Genomic DNA, 20,993 nt, shown 5'->3' with positions numbered 1-20,993 from the left:
CGGGACCTTATTTTAATGTTTCATCTGAACGGGGATTTCCACCCCCCACCCCTGTGGTGTGTCTTCCGATGGTGAAGGCAGCTCATCATTGGCCACCAGCGAGATCCTCTGGTCCCGCGATGTCTGTGGCGTTTTGCATGGCTCACCTGTCCCGCCACCAGGGAACCCGTCGCAGGGGTGTTGCCTTCAGGAGGACTGGAAGATCCTGTCGGCGGGAAGGTCTGGAAAATCCCACCCAGTACTTCTGACAGTGCAGCACTCCCTCAGTATTGCACTGAAGTGTCAGCCCAGATTATGTGTTGCAGTGGAACTTGAACCCTGTAGTCAATGATCACCTGCAAATATGTCTTTCCTTTTGCATAATGTGCAACAGATCAACATTTGAAGCTAAAACACAGGTTAAAATATTGACCCTTTGTTAGAAGTAGCACAGTTAGGCTGGGGAACTCTCTTTATGAGCTGTGTAGTTCAGATCCAATATCAGGCACAGCAAACGGTTTTAGTATCTTTTTGACATTACAAGACGGCAGCTTATTTAACAGAGAGAAAATTCTAACAGCATGAAGCCATAGCCAGAGGCTCTTGGATGCCATCCCTGGCAATTGAGAAGTCAGAAAGATCTGGCAATTGGGAGTGGGGAGAGAAACTGCCCTTGGAAAGGGACAAGGGGCTGCAATTGGGAAGAGAGAGAGGAAATGATTGAGGGTAGAAGAAGGCTGTGCTTGAAAGGTGAGAGCAGTGATCAGGGTATGGGGGCGGGGGGGGCAGGAGGGAAGCTATGTTCGGGTGAAGGGAAAGAGGCCACAATCAGGGTTAGCAGAGAGGCTGTGACCAGGCAAGGGGAGAGGCTGCAATCAGGAAGGGGGGGAGAGAGGGAGGTTGCTATCATGGGGTGAATGAGATGCAATCAAGGAGGGTGATGGAAGAAACACTCATGATTAGGCCTGGTGGAAGGCCAAAGGTTTCATTGACGGGTTGAGTGGGGGAGAGGGGGAGCGCTCCTGTTCATCCCGGCCCACAAGCCACGCTGAAAAATGCATCCTATGAAGCTGGAAGCTCCCGTCTCCAATTAAGGGGCGGAATTCTCCGCAATCGGCGCGATGTCCGCCGACCGGCGCCAAAAACGGCGTGAATCAGTCCGGCATCACGCCGCCCCAAAGGTGCAGAATCCTCCGCATCTTGAGCGGCCGAGCCCTAACTTTGAGGGGCTAGGCCCGCGCCGGACTGATTTCTGTCCCGCCAGCTGGCGGGAAAGACCTTTGGTGCCCCGTCAGCTGGCGCGAAACTGACTTTGCCGGGCGGCGCATGCGCGGGAGCGTCAGCGGCCGCTCACGGCATCCCCGCGCATGCGCAGTGGAGGGGGTCTTGTCCGCCTCCGCCATGGTGGAGACCATGGCGAAGGCGGAAGGAAAAGTGTGTCCCCACGGCACAGGCCGCCCGCGGATCGGTGGGCCCCGATCGTGGGCCAGGCCACCGTGAGGGCACCCCCCCGGGCCAGATCACCCCGCGCCCCCCCCCCCCCACCAGGACCCCGGAGCCCGCCCGCGCCGCCTTGTCCCGCCGGTAAGAGAGGTGGTTTAATCCACGGCGGCGGGACAGGCATTCCAGCAGCGGGACTTCGGCCCATCCGGGCCGGAGAATCGCCGGGGGGGGGCCGCCAACGGGCACGGCGCGATTCCCTCCCCCGCCCAATATCCGTGCCGGACAATTCGGCAACCAGCGGTGGCGGGATTCACGCCAGCCCCCGGCAATTCTCCGACCCGGCGGGGGGGTCAGAGAATCTCGCCCCACAGCTGGGTTTCCTGATCCTTGGGGAAACCCATGTAGAAACCATCGATTTTAAACCGAGCTCTCAAATGTTCTCTGCGAGCTTGATTTTGATGTTAACAGTGTTCTCTGGCTCTCCATGCAGGACAGTCAGATGCCTCAATATCTGTTCAAAGAAAAAGAGACAGTTGGGCTTCCGCCATTTTGGAAATGCAGTCCCCCTATTTAAATCTTGAACCAGCCCTCCAATCTTTTCTCATCTACCTTGGGGTATTTAACGTGGATGCCTTAGTTTTAATTTGGCACAACAACTGAAATAATTGAGTAGCAGACCCTCATTTGAGTTTCATTCCCTTCTTGATCTGACAGCTGACGAGTATATAATATTTACAACATCAGGAAGTCACAACAGAAGCTCTGTCTACCTCTGACAGATCGTCACCCTATACCACATTCAGAGAACTGCTTCAGTTCTGGGCAATTAGTGAGTCAGGCAACTAGTCCTGAAGCTGAAATAAACCTTGTAAATTAAAAACTGCAAAATAATATTTCAAAATTTGGTGTTTGTGCTTCAGCGCCTGTGATATTTAGAGAATAATGAGTGAGTGGAAATGGTCTTAAGCAAACCGAGAACAAAAAAAGCAGCATTTCAAGAATGCTGGAGAATAAAATTAATTCTGCTCATTTGAAATGACAAAACACAATTATTATTTGAAATGGAAAGGTGAATATTTTGGGCCTGACTCTTCATCAGACCTGAAGTGTTGGTTGCTCTGATATACAGACGAACCAACACGGTTGCGATTGGTACAACACAGTTTTATTCTGTTAAACTATTTATACAACAAACTTGGTACTCAGCACATGGTGACTGTGTGAGTGTCTGGCTTTGAGGTCCTTGCCCTGTGCCGTCTCCTAATGGACTGCCCAGGAAGTGTCGTGTTTCTTCTTTTGTACTGTGTATGTTCTTGTCTGTGATTGGCTGTCGTGTTATGTGTGCTAATTGGTCGTTGCTCTGTCTATCATTATGTATGTGTTTATGTGCTGTGATGCTCTCTTGAGTATCATGACAAGACCGACCGTTATGTTGCACTGATGAGGACCAGCTAAGATCAGTAAGAGCAAACAATGAAGGTAGGGGAGAGTAACAGAGCTCGAGAACTCAGATCAAACAATGTTGAGGCAGAGAGTGGATCTTTAATAGATTTTAAAGCTCTGGAAATGGCTTTATTCTGCAGAAGCGTAATCTCAAGTCAAGGTTGGATGCGCAGTCCTTTGGAAAGACACAGAGGTGAACTTGGTCTTTGGCAAGAGCACCAAACAGATGATATGAAATCTGCAGCTGATTTTATACCGCATCTCTGAATGCCTCCCCCCCCCACCCCCCGCCACCCCCTGCAATAACCCTCACGAGACCCACAGAAATGACACAATTATTCTCCCCGTGGGGCCTGTGCAATATGAGCTCCTCGGGTGAGGGGCGGAGGCCTAGTAGCTGGGGCTGGTGAAACTATTGCTTAAAAGCCGGCCTGGATTGGGACTGTCAAGGTCGGTAGTCCCGGCTGGGATTTATGTGCTGTACACTGCGTTGCATCCTTTACTTTTGCTTAACGAACACCCCTTTATATTTTACGGGACTCATGAAGAATTTATATCCCCCAACTATTTTGTTAGGTTAAAGTGAATGGAAAAGAGAGTTGTAAACCAGGCTGCCAATTCGCTGTCTCCCATTTTGCACCTTCACCAGAGACCAACTCCACTGTCATTGTTTAAAATAAAATAAGGTAATTTCCTTTCGAACTACCTCCTGGTGAACCATTATCTATGGAGAGCTTATGTTTCATTGATTTGCAATCTGCCCCTGTTAGAAATGTCACTCACTGGTTGGCATTTGTTACCAGGTCTGGCCCATCGCCAAGTTCTATTGGTACTTTGCAGTTTTAGGGTTATTCAGAGAATAGTGCATGAAAATAATTCTCCATAAATGAGAATCGGTGAGGAATTCCTTTCTATTCAACCTGTTTATAATACGGGGTTGCATTGTTAGTAAGGAATGGAGTTAAATCGATAGCAAGGAGCGATATAGGATCAGAAGGCAAAGAATCTCTCTGGGTAGAGTTGAGGAATCGCAAAGGTAAAAAGACCCTGATGGGAGTTATGTACAGCCCCCCTAGCAGTAGTCAGGATGTGGGGCAGAAAATAAATCAGGAGACAGAAAAGGCTTGTCAAATATTACAATAATCATGGGGTATTTCAATATGCAGGTGGACTGGGAAAATCAGGTTGATAGTGGATCCCAAAAAACGGAATTTGTGGAATGTCTAAGGGATGTTTTTTTGGAGCAGCTTGTGACAGAGCCTACTAGGGAACAGGCAGTTCTGGATTTGGTTATGTGTAATGAGGCAGACTTGATTCGGGGACTTCAGGTGAAGGAACCCTAAGGGAGCAGTGACCACATTATGATAGAATTTATCCTACAGTTTGAGAGGGAGAAGCTGCAATCAGATGTAACGGTATTACATATAATAAGGGTAACTACAAAGACATGAGGGAGGAGCTGGCCAGAGTTGATTGGAAGAGGAGCCTAGCAGGGAAGCCAGTGGAAAAGCAAGGCAGGAGTTTTGGGGGGTTATTCGGGAGGCACAACAGAAAGTCATCCCAAGGAGGAGGAAACATGCTAAGGGGAAGACAAGGCATCCATGGCTGACGAGGGAAGTCAAGGACAGCATAAAAGCTAAAGAAAAAGAATTAGTGGGAAGCCAGAGGATTGGGAAGCCTTTAAAAGCAAGCAGAGGACAACTAAAAAAGCAATAAGGGGGGAGAAGATGAAGGATGAGTGCAAGCTAGCTAGTAATATAGAGGAAGATAGAAAGAATTTTTTTCAATATATAAAAAGTAAGAGAGAGGCAAAAATAGACATTGGACCACTGGAAAATGTGGCTGGAGAAGTAATAATAGGAAACAAAGAAATGACAGATGAACTGAATAGTTACTTTGCATCAGTCTTCACAGTGGAAGACACCAGTGGGATGCCAGAGCTCCAGGAGAACCAGGGGGCAGAGGTGAGTGCAGTGACCATTACTAAGGAGAAGGTTCTGGGGAAACTGAAAGGTCTGAAGGTGGATAAATCACCTGGGCCGGATGGACGACACACCAGGGTTCTAAAAGAGATAGCTGAGGCGATTGTGGAGGCATTGGTGGTGATCTTTCAGGAATCACTGGAGGCAGGAAAGGTCCCAGAGGACTGGAAAGTGACTAATGTAACACCACTGTTTAAGAAGGGAGGGAGGCAGAAGACGGGAAATTATAGGCCGGTTATCCTGACTTCGGTCATTGGTAAGAATTTGGAGTCCATTATTAAAGGTGAGATCGCGGAGTACTTGGAAGTGCATGGTAAAATAGGCCTGAGTCAGCACGGCTTCGTCAAGAGGAGGTCATGTCTGACAAATCTGGTAGAGTTCTTTGAGGAAGTAACGAGGAAGTTAGACAAGGTAGAACCAGTGGACGTGATTTATTTAGATTTCCAGAAGGCCTTTGACAAGGGGCCGCAGAAGAGACTGTTAAATACGTTCAGAGCCCATGGTGTTAAAGATAAGGGCGATTCTACCCCCCCCCCCCCCCCCCCCCCCCCCATGCCGGGTGGGAGAATCGGCGAGCGGCGATTCTCCGGCCCGAGTAGGCCGAGCGGCCGCTACGACGCAACAGGTTCCCGCCAGTGCCGTCCACCCCTGGTCGCTGCCAGCGGGAACTCTGCAGGAAAGCTGGGGGGGCGGCCTGTGGGGGGGGAGCGGGGCTCCTTCACCGGGGGGGGCGGGGGAGGGGCCTCCGATGGGGCCTGGCCCACGATCAGGGCCCAACGATCGGTGGGCCGGCCTTTCCCCCCCCGGCCCTACCTCCTTCCGCGCGCGTCCCAGAACACCGGCGCCATGTTGGTGAGGGGCCAGTGCGCGTAAGAAGTTCCCCACGCATGCGCGGGATGGCGTAGCCCAACTGCGCATGCGCAGGATTGAGCTGCCCCAACTGCACAGGCGCGGGTTGGCGCTGCGCCCATTTGGCGCCGCGTAAGGACGCTGGAGTGGCGTGAACCACTCCAGCACCATGCTGGCCCCCACTTGGTCCGTGCCGCGGAGAATCACCCCCAAGATCCTGGCATGGATAGAGTATTGGCTGACTGGCAGAAGGCAGAGAGTGGGAATAAAGGGGTCTTTTTCAGGATGGCAGCCGGTGACTCATGGTGTACCTCAGGGGGCAGTGCTGGGACCACAACTTTTCACAATATACATTAACGATGTGGAAGAAGGAACTGAAAGCACTGTTGCTAAGTTTGCAGATGATACAAAGATCTGTAGAGGGGCAGGTAGTTTTGAGGAAGCAGGTGAGCGGCAGAAGGACTTGGACAGGCTAGGAGAGTGGGCAAAGAAGTGACAGATGGAATACAATGTGGAAAAGTGTGAGGTTATGCACTTTGGAAGGAAAAATGGAGGCATAGACTATTTTTGAAATGGGAAGATGCTGAGGAAATCAGAATCACAAAGGAACTTGGGAGTCCTTGTTCACAATTCTCTTAAGGTTAACGTGCAGGTTTAGTCAGCAGTTAGGAAGGCAAATGCAATGTTAGTATTCATGGCTAGAGGGCTAGAATACAAGACCAGGGATGTACGTCTGAGGCTGCATAAGGCTCTGGTCAGATCCCATTTGGAGTATTGTGAGCAATTTTGGGCCCCCTATCTAAGGAAGGATGTGCTGGCCTTGGAAAGGGTCCAGAGGAGGTTCACAAGAATGATTCCTGGAATGAACAGCTTGTTGTCTAAGGAACGGTTGAGGACTCTGGGTCTGTACTCGTTGGAGTTTAGAAGGACGAGGGGGGTCTTATTGAAACTTACAGGGTACTGCATAGCCTGGATAGAGTGGACGTGGAGAGGATGTTTCCACTTGTAGGAAAAACTAGAAGCAGAGGACACAATCTCAGACTAAAGGGACGATCCTTTAAAACAGAGATGAGGAGGAATTTCTTCAGCCAGAGGGTGGCGAATCTGTGAAATCACTGAGCGTCTTTAAGACAGAGATATATAGGTTTTTGATCAATATGGAAATCAGGGGTTATGGGGAGAAGGCAGGAGAATGGGGATGAGAAAAATATCAGCCATGATTGAATGGCGGAGCAGGCTCGATGGGCCGAGTGGCCTAATTCTGCTCCTATGTCTTATGGTCTTACGTTCTTATGGCAGATGCCATGATGATATCAAGCTTTATACTGTCATGGGAGTGCCCCTTTAAGAGATGTTTTTGTCTTATCACATGGCTGCAGTGATGTCATTGTGTGGGTGGAGCTGGGCTGTGGCTGTGTGAGTTTTTACTTTTGTTTTTGAGTTGGGAGCTGGCTCAAAACAGTTTTGAGTTTGAATTGGTTTGTACAGCACATGTTGAAAATGAAGTGTCTCTCTCTCTGCATTTTAAAAGCTGTTTCCAGATTACTTGATAACTTAAAAGAGATAGCTGTTTTCTGGAAGGAATTCAAACCGGCTGTTATGGAAAGGAAACAAGGGCATCCATCCCAGGTCTTAAAGTCAGTAAGAGTGCCGTGTGCTGGGCCACACCTTTTAAAAGGGGTATTTTGTTTTATGGGGTCTTGTTATTAAATTGGAACAGGGGGGGGGAATTTAGTAAGGGTTATACATAGAGTACTGTAGCTGTGTGGGGTATTTATGTTTGTACTTAATAATTATCACTGTGTGTGTTTATAAATTTTTAACTAAATTCGTATAATAAAGCTTGTTTTTTTATTAAAAGTGCCTAAGGCCTCTGTTGAATAACACCTGAAAGGCAGGCCCTTGTGCTCATTGTAACCAAAATCAATAAACAGTTGTAGGTCAGGTGAATGCCATGATATACTTTGGAGTTTTCTAAACCCTGGCCCATAACAATACTCAGATGCTAACATTACGTGCGGCCTGGACCAATTAAGTAATGGGCTGAATTTTACAGGGAGGGAGAGGGGCATATTGCTTCCCCCCCATCCCCCCGCTGTCCCCCACCTCTGGAACTAATGTCAGACGCCAGCTGAACCACGACCACCAAGGATGTCAGCAGTAATGTGAACAATATGAGAGTGGGACCTCCATCCCTCAATGGGAGGCAGTTCCACCATCAGGAGCTGCTGGCCAACCTGATTGATGGGAGCTCCAGCAGCACCAGAACGCCAACAGTGGCTGCTGCTGGAACTGCAAGCAGGCCCACGGGTGAAGAGGACATGGCCACCGGACAGAGAAAAGTCTGGGGTTTTGGAGGGGGAGGGGTTGAAGAGCTAGAGAAGGGGTTGGGAGGCTGGACAGTTAGTTTTTGAGGTCAGGTGGAGATTAAGGAGTAAAGGAGGAAGTATAATCTTAGAGGGGAGAGTGCCCCCAATGAGCACAGGGCACTCCCCAAAGCATGTACCCTTCCTTCCTTCCTGCCTTTTAAGCAGTTTGCTTAAAAGAATTGGCCTCCTCACTCACATCCACCTGTCCACACCATGAGTATTATGGCGTTCACAGCATATAATCCACGTCAATTGGCTTGGTAACAGGCTCAATTGACCCTTAATTATTTATTTTAATGTTGCGGGTGGGATTCCAGTTTTGGTGCTCGCCCAACCACCGTTATGGAGGACAACTTGGAGCTGGATGGGAAGGTCACCCCTCATATCTTACGTGCCCCCTTGCCGGGTCAAAAACACACCTGGCAGGGACCTGTAAAATCCGGGAGTAGCGTGAAACTTATGCACGATGAAGGTTCATAGTCACTTGTGGAGGGAAAGGGCTTTGGGTGATAATCATTGACCGCACCAAAAACGTTGGCGAATATTCTCTTTTCCAGCATGTTTTGATTGATGGATGTGGCTTTATCCTGAGTTAAATACAACCCATGCAGTACAAGATCGGAACAAATGACTAGCCTTAAAGCTGCATTAATGGCAGACATGACTAATTCACTTCCTGGTGGGAAGCTGAACCATACAGTCCAAGAGCTTCCACTATTCAAAGGTGTTGATTGATTGTTACATGTACCTAAATACAGTGAAAAGTATTTTTTGGCGGCCAAGGGAATGTACACAGTACGTACGAAGTAGGTAAAAAGAATATATAGTTACAGTGAATGCGAACAAGTACACAGTATATCAACAAATAAGTAATTGGTTACAATATGGAACAAGGACCAAACAAAGCAAATACGACATGAGCAAGAACAGCATAGGGCGTCGTGAATAGTGGTCTCACAGGGAACAGATCAGTCTGAGGGGGAGTCGTTGAGGGGTCCAGTAGCTGTGGGGAAGAAGCTGTTCCTATGTCTGGATGTGTGGGTCTTCAGACTTCTGTATCTTCTGCCTGATGGAAGGGTCTGGAAGAGGGCAAAGTCTGGGTGGGAGGGGTCTCTGATAATACTGTCTGCCTTCCTGAGGCAGCAGGACGTATAGACAGAATCAATCGGAGGGTGGGAAGCTTGTGTGATGCGTTGGGCTGAGTTCATCACACTCTGCACTTTCTTGTGATCTTGGGCCGAGCAATTGCCATACCAGCTGTGATGCAGCCGGATAGGATACTCTCTATGGTACATCTGCAGAAGTTTGTGAGAGTCGATGCAGACATGCCAAATTTCTTTAGCTTCCGTAGGAAGTAGAGACATTGTTGGGCTTTCTTGACTATTGCATCAACGTGAGTGGGCCAGGACAGACTGTTGAGGATGGTGACCCCCAGGAACCTAAAGCTATCGACCATCTCCACTTCGGAGCCATTGATGCAGGTGGGGGTGGGGGTGGGGGTGGGGGGTGGGGGGGTGTCGTGCTACGCTTCCTGAAGTCGATGATCAGTTCCTTGGCTTTGCTGACATTTAGAGAGAGGTTTTTCTCAGTGCACCATGCAACCAAGTGATCGATCTCCCGTCTGAGCACCACAGTCGTACCACCCGCAAACGTACAGATAGAATTGGAGTATTCTATTCCAGCTAGTAAGCGTTTGGGAGGACACTATTATTAACATCAGCATTCTTAAACTAGCCAAAACTGGGAGGAGATGAGTTCTGCTGGAATGTGTGCGTGTAAATGTCAGGCTGGGTAAGGACTGCACTCGGCATTAGGTAAGGTAAAGTCATCATAGTCCCAGATGACCACAGGCTGCTTTTCCCTTTGAGGGGTAGAGCTGACTGGTGGTGATTTAACCTGAGGCTCATGCACCTCAGGCAAGGAGCAAGGTTGAGAAGGAGCCTTCATGATTAACCTCACCATTAAAGCTTGTGGTTGAGCAGTCCGGCACTATCGCGGTATTATTTGAAGAATAGCTACTCAGGCAAGGTAGCAACAGGCACAACTCACTCATGGAACAATATAATAACATCAGACACCACCTGCAGAAAAAGAGGGGCGCAAATCCAATGAATAAAGGTGAAGGAGAGGAGTGTTTTATTGTTGCTCCATACACTGTGTAAATTAAGGATATGAATTGCAGCTTTATTCCCCCCCTGAGATTATTTAGCTCTGCCTGTTATCAGCTGTGAATAGATAAGAGCCTGTCCTGGAAAGGTGATTTCTACACAGCCAAAAACATCACCTGTATTATATAAGATTGTACGGTAGGGAGGGAGAGTCATGAGCCTATCCCTTTCACAATGCCAATAGCACAAACACACGTTTAGTTGTGCACTGGCCTTACATCTTCTGAAATATAGCAGAGCACATTTCCATAAAGTCAATAAAGGACTTTCCAGTAGGTGTTACACAGTTACGCTGAGGTGATATCTTTAACAGGCATCCAGAAAATATGCTGCACTACAGGAACTAATTTGATTAGGAAAATGCTGCTTTTTATTAATGTTGTGACAGCCAGGACTGATTAAAGAGCTTAATGGGTGACACATAACAGCACCGGTTTCCCTACAAATTAACAAGGTCAGGATTTGAATTTATTTAATGTTCAGAGGAAGAAGCAGATTTCCGACCGTCACTCTCTCAATGTCTAACTTGCTGAGGTGAGGTGGAATTTCTGGATGTAAATATATGGAGAGGAGCCTGGTGGGGGTTGATCTGGACCAAAAGTGCTCACTTTGAGCGGGCTTTCTCCAGCAAATGAGGATTTGCATTTGCATAGCACCTTTCACAACCTCAGACTGTCCTGATGTGCTTTGCAGCCATTGGAGGATGTTTAAAGTTTGGAGAGAGGGCAGGGAGTGTGTTTGGTGGGAGGGAGGGGAGAGAGAGTTTGGGGTGGGAGGGGGAGAGAGAGTTTGGAGGAGGGAGGGGGAGAGAGAGTTTAGAGTAGGGAGGGGAGAGAGCGTTTGGAGGAGGGAGCGGGAGAGAGAGTTTGGAGGAGGGAGGGGGAGAGAGAGTTTGGAGGAGGGAGGGGGAGAGAGAGTTTGGAGGAGGGAGGGGGAGAGAGAGTTTGGAGGAGGGGGGGGGGAGAGAGTTTGGAGGAGGGAGGGGGAGAGAGAGTTTGGAGGAGGGAGGGGAGAGAGAGTTTGGAGGAGGGAGGGGAGAGAGAGTTTGGAGGAGGCAGGGGAGAGAGTTTGGAGGAGAGAGGGGAGAGACAATGCTGTAAATTTTAAACTGTGTCCCCTAGTTCCAGTCTCCCTCCGAAGGGGAAAGCATCCACCTTGTCAAGTGCCCTCAGGATCTTATATGTTGCAATGAACAAAACCTTCCATTTAGGATCATAAACCTTGTTTCCTATGCTGCTAAGCAAAAAAATACCAACTTCACTCCTGATAGACATCAATTCAGACGAGACGCTGAGAAGCAGTGAACCGATGCTTTAATAAACAAAATATGTGCCGACCTGTAGCTCCTCCCGCACGGCAGGGCTGACCCAGGTCAACAGGCTTTATACCTCCACAGCTGGGCGGAGCCACAGGCGGAGCCAACAGCGGCACCAATAATAACATTCCAACAGTACAACAGCAACAACCAATAACAGAACAGCAATAACAATAAGTATATACAACAGCTGGCTTGTAACAATACTAATAGAACAGTAGAACTTATATACAACAGCCTTACGTAGCCATACGTGGCTCACCACATTCACTCCCCGTTTTTAAAAAAAGTCCAGGGGGGGTGAAAGGGACTCACAAGTTCAGTCTGACAGGAGGATGAATTGTTCGCTGCGAACGCCTCCGCTCCGGCTGCGGCGTGGACACTGGTGTCAAAATCTTCGGCTCTGGGAGCACATCGTCCGCACAACAGGGTCCCGGATAGGGTGACGACGCAGAGGCAGGGCTAAAGGACCCTGTGGGAGATGTTGGTGAAGGTGTAGGTGGGGAAGTGGGTGGGGAGGTGGCTGGGAGGGGCGCGGTGATAATGGGCGCAGGGGTACCCGCGGGAGTCAGGTCCCGGAGGGAGACTGTGTCCTGTCGTCCATCGCGGTGTGCCACATACGCGTACTGAGGGTTCGCGTGGAGAAGCTGAACCCGCTCGACCAGAGGATCGGCCTTATGGCTCCTCACGTGTTTCCGTAGGAGGACCGGCCCAGGTTTCGTTAACCAGGCCGGGAGCGAGACCCTGGAGATCGACGTCCTGGGAAAGACAAATAAACGGTTGTGAGGGGTCTCGTTTGTGGCAGTACACAGAAGTGACCGGATGGAGTGGAGCGCGTCAGGGAGGACCTCCTGCCAGCGGGAGACTGGGAGACTTCTAGAACGTAGGGCCAGAAGGACGGCCTTCCAGACCGTAGAATTCTCCCTCTCCACCTGCCCGTTCCCCTGGGGGTTGTAGCTGGTAGTCCTGCTCGAGGCGATGCCCTTACTGAGCAGGTACTGACGCAGCTCCTCACTCATAAAAGAGGAGCCCCAATCGCTATGTATATAGGCGGGAAACCAAACAGGGCAAAAATGCTGTGCAGGGCCTTGATGACAGTGGCAGAGGACATATCAGGACAAGGGATTGCAAATGGGAAGCGGGAGTACTCATCAACAACATTGAGAAAGTACACATTACGGTCAGTGGAGGGGTGTGGCCCTTTGAAGTCCATGCTGAGGCGTTCAAAAGGGTGGGAGGCCTTCACCAGGTGAGCCTTGTCCAGCCGATAGAAGTGCGGCTTGCACTCTGCACAGATTTGGCAATCCCTGGTCACAGGCCTGACATCCTCAGTGGAGTAGGGCAGGTTGCGGTCCTTGACGAAGTGAAGAAGCCGGGTGACTCCTGGGTGACAGAGGTCATTGTGGATGGCCCGTAACTGGTCTGTTTGCGCACTGGCGCATATACCGTGGGACAGGGCATCTGGGGGCTCGTTGAGCTTCCCAGGGCGATACAAGATGTCGTAGGTATAGGTGGAGAGTTCAATTCTCCACCGCAAAATCTTGTTGTTCTTAATCTTGCCCCGCTGCGTGTTATTAAACATGAAGGCAACTGACCGTTGGTCTGTGAGGAGAGTGAATCTCCTGCCGGCCAGGTAATGCCTCCAGTGTCGCACAGCTTCCACAATGGCTTGTGCCTCCTTCTCGACGGAGGAGTGTCGAATCTCAGAGGCATGGAGGGTACGGGAAAAAAGGCAACAGGCCTTCCTGCCTGGTTGAGGGTAGCGGCCAGGGCAAAGTCAGATGCATCGCTCTCCACCTGGAATGGAAGGGATTCATCCACAGCATGCATCGTGGCCGTGGCAATGTCGGCTCTAATGCGGTTGAAAGCCAAGCAGGCCTCAGCTATCAGGGGGAAAATGGTGGACTTAATAAGTGGGCGGGCCTTGTCCGCGTAGTTGGGGACCCACTGGGCATAATACGAGAAAAAACCCCAGGCATCGTTTCAGGTCCTTGAGGCAGTGGGGAAAGGGGAGCTGGAGAAGGGGGCGCATGCGGTCGGGGTCGGGCCCTAGGACACTGTTTTCCACGACATAGCCGAGGATGGTTAGCCGGATTGTGCGGAAAACGCATTTTTCCTTATTGTAGGTTAAATTAAGGAGTCGGGCGGTGCGGAGGAATTTGTCTTGGTTCGCGTCATGGTCCTGCAGGTCATGGCCGCAGATGGTGACATTATCCAAGTACGGGAACATGGCCCGCAGCCCGTACTGGTCCACCATTCGGTCCATTGTTCGTTGGATGACCGAAACCCCATTGGTGACGCCGAAGGGGAGCCTGAGGAAATGGAAGAGGTGGCCATCTGCCTCGAAGGCAGTGTACTGGCAGTCTTCCGGCTGGACAGGGAGCTGGTGGTACGCGGACTTCAAGTCTACCATAGAGAAGACTCGATACTGCGCAATCTGATTGACCATATCAGATATGCATGGGAGAGGGTACGCATCGAGCTGCGTGTACCGGTTGACTGTAGTCGACTACTATCCGGTTCTTTTCCCCGGTCCGGACGATCACCGCTTGCGCTTTCCAGGGGTTGTTGCTGGCCTCGATGATCTCTTCCTCCAGGAGCCGCTGAACCTCTGACCTGATGAAGGCCCTGTCCTGAGCACTGCACCGTCTGCTCCGGGTGGAGACGGGCTTACAGTCTGGGGTGAGGTTTGCGAAGAGCGAGGGAGGGGCAACCTTCCGGGTTGCGAGGCTACAGATCGTGAGAGGGGGCAGAGGTCCCCCGAATTTTAGTGTTAGGCTTCTGAGGTTGCACTGGAAATCTAACCCGAGCAGGAGGGGAGTGCAGAGATGAGGGAAGATGTAGAGCTTAAAGTTAATGTATTCTACGCCTTGTATTGACAGATTTGCAACAAAATACCCCCGGATCTGTACGGAGTGCGAAATGGACGCGAGGGATATAGTCTGCGAGACGGGGAGGACCTGGAGGGCGCAGCGCCTTACCATATCCGGGTGGACAAAACTATCTGTGCTCCCGGAGTCGAAGAGACAGGACGCCTCCTGCCCGTTGAGTTTGACAGCCATCATCGAATTTCGCAGATGGTAAGGCCGGGACTGGTCGAGCTGGACCGAGCTGAGGTAATGCGAAGGACTATCTGTGGCAGCAGCGTGATCACAACATGGCGGCATTGACGATGTCGGGCAAGATGGCGGCACCCACTGGTCGCACGTGGCAGGCCGCGTCAGCGACGACGACCAAGATGGCGTCCTCCATGGGTTGCATGTGGCGGATGACGCGTTGGAAGGGGGCGGTCCCGGCAGGCACAATGCCACGTTGTGGGGTCTATGAGCCTCAAGCCGACAAGCTTTTGATTTTGGGGCTTTCGAGCGGCTCAGACATACCTTCGCAAAATGACCTTTCTTGCCGCACTCGTTACACACAGCGCTGCGTGCTGGGCAGCGCTGCCGGGGATTCTGGCCCTGCCCACATAATAACAGCAAGGTCCTCCGGAGCTGGCCGGCAGCCGTGACACGCAGGAGATACGCCTGGGTCGGGTGATGGCTTCGCCTCTGACGCCCCGAGGATGCCATGTGGTTGGACAGGAAGGCCTCGAGGCTCTGGAAAGCCGCTTCTAATGAGGTCGCCAGCTTCACTGTCGCCTCGAGGTCGAGAGCCCCTTTCTCGAGGAGGCGCTGCCGGACATAGCTGAACCGGACTCCAGCCACATATGTGTCCCGAATCATTAGCTCCGAATGCTCCAATGCAGAGACCGCCCGGCAGTTACAACTGCGGGCGAGTACCCTCAACTCACAAAGATACTCCGCGAGCGACTCACCCTGGCGCTGACGCCGCGTGGTGAGGAGGTGTCGGGCGAGGACCTCGTTGACCGGCCTCACAAACTGTTCCTTGAGTACATCTACAGCCTCCGTATACGAGCCCGCATCTCGGATTAACTGGAAGATCCGGTGGCTCACCCGGACGTTGAGGAGACGTTGCTTGAGTGCCGGGGAAACCGCAGCAGTCGAGGATTCGTATAGGCCTCGAAGCAGCTGAGCCAATGCTCAAAGATAGCCGGCGCTTCAGCGGCCTGCGGGTCCAGTTTGAGACGTTCAGGTTTGAGGGCAGCATCCATTATCAAAATTTTACCTTATTAAATTGATAGACATCAATTCAGACGAGACACTGAGAAGCAGTGAACCGATACTTTAATAAGCTAAATATGTGCCGACCTGTAGCTCCTCCCACACGGCAGGGCTGACCCAGGTCAGCAGGCTTTATACCTCCACAGCTGGGCGGAGCCACAGGCGGAGCCAACAGCAGCACCAATAATAACATTCCAACAGTACGAAGTCTTACAACACCAGGTTAAAGTCCAACAGATTTGTTTCGATGTCACTAGCTTTCGGAGCGCTGCTCCTTCCTCAGGTGAATGAAGAGGTATGTTCCAGAAACACATACGTAGACAAATTCAAAGATGCCAAACAATGCTTGGAATGCGACCATGAGCAGGTGATTAAATCTTTACAGATCCAGAGATGGGGTAACCCCAGGTTAAAGAGGTGCGAATTGTATCAAGCCAGGACAGTTGGTAGGATTTCCAACATTCCAACAGTACAACAGCAACAACCAATAACAGAACAGCAATAACAATAAGTATATACAACATTGGAGATAACAATACTAATAGAACAGTAGAACATATATACAACAGCCTTACATAGCCATACGTGGCTCACCACAACTCCCTCTGATTTTTCTTGGCAATCTTCTGATGGAGGATCCTGCAGAACTGACTCGGCACAGGAAACTTTGGCAATATCAGTAAAGATGTTATTGCCCCTTTTTATGGCTCTGGATGCCATGTTCTGGTAAGTAAAGAGCTTAAATGTCCTAAAGTTTACTTGAAAAACTACAGAGAAGTTAAGTGGGTAAGAGAGTAGGGTGGTAATTCGGGTGGATATGGGGGTGGGATGGGTGAGGGGGTAGTGCGGGTAAACAAATTTGGTCAGGGTTTAGGGTGGGTAAAGGGCAAGGTGGGTAAGGGAGTAGGGTGGTTGAGGTGTTTTAAAATTCATTTCACAGGATGTGGGCGGCGATGGTTAGGCCAGCATTGATCCCTAGTTGCCCTTCAGAAGGTAGTGGTGAGCTGCCTTTGTGAACCGCTGCAGTCCCTGATGTGTAGGTGCACCCATGGTGCTGTTAGGGAGGGAGTTCCAGGATTTTGACCCAGTGACAGTGAAGGAACGGCGACATATTTCTAAGCCGGGGTGGTGGGTGATTTGGAGGGACACCCTCCGAGGTAAGTAGATAAAGGAGTAGGTTGGCAGCTGGGTGGAGTGGTAGGTGGATAAGGTGGTGAAGTTGGGTCAGGTCAGAGAGGGATCAAGGCGGTAGTCAGGTGGGGGCTAGTCAGGTCAAGCCAGAGGAATGTTGAGGGGGCAATGGCGAAGTTGGAGGGTAAAGAGGAGAATGTTTGGGGTGTCCGATATGCAGTTACCCGAGTGGCAGACAAGGTTTTCATCTGTGTAGCATTTTCTGGGCAACTATCCAGAACTGTCCAAACTCTCCTACTCTAACTGAGAGGTGGAGACTTTTTTGGAGAGTCTCGGCAGGGGGGGCCCGGAATTGTCCATCGGGAATTGAGACTTCCCGGAAACAAGCACTTCGGATTCATTGCGTTGGGACTTCTAAGGGGTCCCATAGCGCATCTATTTTGAGACCAGAAGATCTGCACCAATAACCTCTTATTCTTTTAAACTCTAATAGACCCAATGTGCTCAAACTTTTCTCATAAGCTAACCCCTTCATCCTCGGTATCAGTTGAGTGAAACTTCTCTGAACTGCTTTTAATGCAATTATGCCCTTTTTTATGTAAGCAGATCCAAACTATTCACAGTACTCCAGATGTGGTCTCACCAAGGCACTGGACAGCTGCAGGAAGACATCCATATTTTTATATCCCATTCCTCCTGCAATAAATGCTAAAGTTCCATTTGTCTTCCTAATCACTGGTACCTATATACAAACTTGCTGTGATTCATGTAAAAGCACATCCAGATCCCTCTGTACCACAGATGTCTGCAGTCTTTCTTCATTTAAATAACATACTGCTTCCTGCCAAAATGGACACCTTCACATTTTCCAACATTATACTCCATCTGCCAAATTTTTGCCCACTCACCTAATCTATGAAAACCCTATTGCAGATTAATTTTGTCCCCTTGACAGCAATGATTGAATTAAGTGTTTTTTCTAGTGACTGTTGGATAAAGGACAGATATTGGCTGGGATTCTGGGAAAGGCTGACCTGCTCTGCTTTGAAATAGTGCCACCTTACATCCACCTTAGAAGGCAGATGTGATCACGTTTACTAATGGCTCATCCAAAAGTTGGAACTTCCTACAATATGGGGGTTCCTTTAACATTGCTCTGTCAGCCTAGTATATGCATTCAAGGCGGCACGGTAACACAGTGGTTAGCAATGTTGCTTCACAGCTCCAGAGTTCCAGGTTCGATTCCCAACTTGGGTCACTGTCTGCGCGGAGTCTCCCCGTGTCTGCGTGGGCTTCCTCCGGGTGCACCTGTTTCCTCCCACAGTCCAAAGATGTGCAGGTTAGGTGGATTGGCCAAGCTAAATTGCCCTTAGTGTCCAAAAAGGTTAGGTGGGGTTACTGGGTTACGGGGATGGGGTGGAGGCGTGGGCTTGACAAGGGTGCTCTTTCTGCACTGTAAATTCTATGATTCTAGGTCGCTGGTGAGGGACATGGTCGGCCCATTGGTGAGAGTCCAGGTTGGATGTTAGTGAGGTGGTTTGCTATGAGCACCCACTCTGCTGTTGGTGTCCTGTTTCTGTCTGATTGTGCCTTGTCAGCATATAGAGGCCACCCACCCCTGCACAAGAAGCCTGGCCAGTGGGAGGTCTCTTAATGTGGCAGGAAATGGTGCAAAAAGCTGGTGTTATGAAGGAAGTGCATTTCAATGTGTCCAGAAGGATGAGTACATAAAGACACAGCTGACAATACGGCCATTGGTAGTGCTCACCCTATGGTGCCTGCTGACTGTGGGCCTCCCTGTAGCAGTTGGCACTGGTTTGCATCTGTCCACATGCTAGCCAGGGGCCTCCACAGCCCTATCTACACAGTTGGCTCGAGGCAGGCATAACTGCTGGTAAATGTATCTGGGCAGGTTCTGTCAGGTGGGCACAGTCTCACCTAACTCACTGCTCCCCTTCCTCCTGTACCTCCAAAACTGCCAGAAAACCCGCAATAATGTGGACATTGCTAAATCATACAGTACAGAACTGGCCCTTCGGCCCATCATACGTAAAACTACTCTAATCTATGCTATTCCCAGCACTTGGCCCAGAGCTTTGAATGTTATGACATTTCAAGTGCTCATCCATGTAGCAGTGCCCCTAGCAGTGCCAAAGCACTTGGCAAAATGTCAACTGACCAACAAGATGGAAGCGAAAAAGAATGAAAAAATACAAATAAAGTCAGAAGTTCAGAATAGAAAATTTAACCACCTTCGCCTATTGTAGCGCACAAAGACTCCATGAGACGAATATAGTGAAGTCGATGAGGCTTTATTAAGCGTGTCTGTTCCCCAGCAGCCCGATAGTAAACTGGCCTGCGGGGGAAGGCAACGGCTTCTTATACTTCACCTTCAGGGCGGAGCATGAGGTCAACGGTCAACCAGGACCCGGGATCTGTCAGCCAATGACATTAGGGCTTCCAGTCCCACATGACCCCCAATACATACTACCACATTCACCCCTTGTCAAAAATGAACCCGGCGGGGTGATGCTTCGTATGGTGGTAAGGGTTTACAGGGCTGGTCCTGGGAGGATAGAACAGTTACATGGTAGTACAGTATTGGACAGTTTCGTCCTGTTACAACTATTTACAGAGGGTATAGGAAAACAAAATGTTCATTGAACAGTCCATCTTTGTTTTACATTGACGCCACGAGTCGGTCGGGCGGTCTGGTCATCCGTGTCGATCGCCTCGGCCCCGGCGGTGGTGGTGGTGCTTGTACCAGTGTTGTCGCCTCCGGGAGCCGCACGGTTTCAGCTGTCGGTGCAAAAGGGAGGGGAACTGATCCTCCTGGGAAGGGGGCGGTCGTGGGGTGCGGCGGTGGCAGGAAGGGGGGCGGTTGGGTTGATGGTGCCGGGGGGGTGTGCGTGGTGCCGGCGGGCGCCAGATCCCGCAGGGAGACCGTGTCCTGTCGGCCGTCGGGGTACTCCACGTAGGCGTACTGGGGGTTTGCGTGGAGGAGGTGAACCCTTTCGACCAACGGGTCTGCCTTATGTGCCCGCGCGTGCTTTCGGAGCAGGATGGGTCCTGGGGCCGCCAGCCAGGTCGGCAGCGACGTTCCAGAGGAGGACCTCCTAGGGAAGACAAGGAGACGCTCGTGAGGCGTTTGATTAGTGCTCGTACATAATAACGACCGGATAGAATGGAGAGCGTCCGGGAGGACCTCCTGCCACCGTGAAACTGGGAGATCCCTGGACCGTAGGGCCAGTAGGACGGCCTTCCAGACCGTGCCGTTCTCCCTTTCTACTTGCCCGTTCCCCCGGGGGTTGTAGCTGGTCGTCCTGCTTGAGGCTATGCCCTTGCTGAGCAGGAACTGGCGCAGCTCGTCACTCATGAAAGAGGACCCCCCTGTCGCTGTGGACGTATGCGGGGTAACCGAACGGCGTGAAGATGCTGTTCAGGGCTTTAATGACTGTGGCCGCGGTCATGTCGGAGCAGGGAATGGCAAAAGGGAAGCGGGAGTATTCGTCCACTACATTAAGGAAATATGCGTTGCGGTCGGTGGAGGGGAGGAGCCCTTTGAAATCGAGACTGAGGCGTTCAAAGGGGCGGGAAGCCTTAATCAGGTGCGCTCCATCTGGCCTGAAAAAATGCGGCTTGCATTCCGCGCAGATGTGGCAGTCCCTTGTGACTGTACGGACCTCTTCTAAAGAGTATGGGAGATTGCGGGACTTGATGAAGTGGTAAAACCGAGTGACCCCCGGGTGGCAGAGGTCCTCGTGGAGGGTTTGGAGGCGGTTAATTTGTGCGTTGGCACATGTGCCGCGGGATAGGGCATCGGACGGCTCGTTCAGCTTTCCGGGCCGGTACAAGATCTCATAGTTAAAGGTGGAGAGCTCGATCCTCCACCTTAAGATCTTGTCATTTTTAATCTTGCCCCGCTGTGCATTATCGAACATGAAGGCTACCGACCGTTGGTCAGTGAGGAGAGTGAATCTCCTGCCGGCCAGGTAATGCCTCCAATGTCGCACAGCTTCCACTATGGCTTGGGCTTCCTTTTCCACTGAGGAGTGGCGGATGTCTGAGGCGTGGAGGGTTCGGGAGAAGAAGGCCACGGGTCTGCCCGCTTGGTTAAGGGTCGCCGCTAGAGCTACGTCGGAGGTGTCGCTCTCGACCTGGAAGGGGAGGGACTCGTCGATGGCGCGCATCGT

The sequence above is a fragment of the Scyliorhinus torazame genome, chromosome 10 (genome assembly GCF_047496885.1).
Source record: "Scyliorhinus torazame isolate Kashiwa2021f chromosome 10, sScyTor2.1, whole genome shotgun sequence".
NCBI classification, from domain to species: domain Eukaryota; kingdom Metazoa; phylum Chordata; class Chondrichthyes; order Carcharhiniformes; family Scyliorhinidae; genus Scyliorhinus; species Scyliorhinus torazame.
This window is presented reverse-complemented; position numbering follows the sequence as displayed.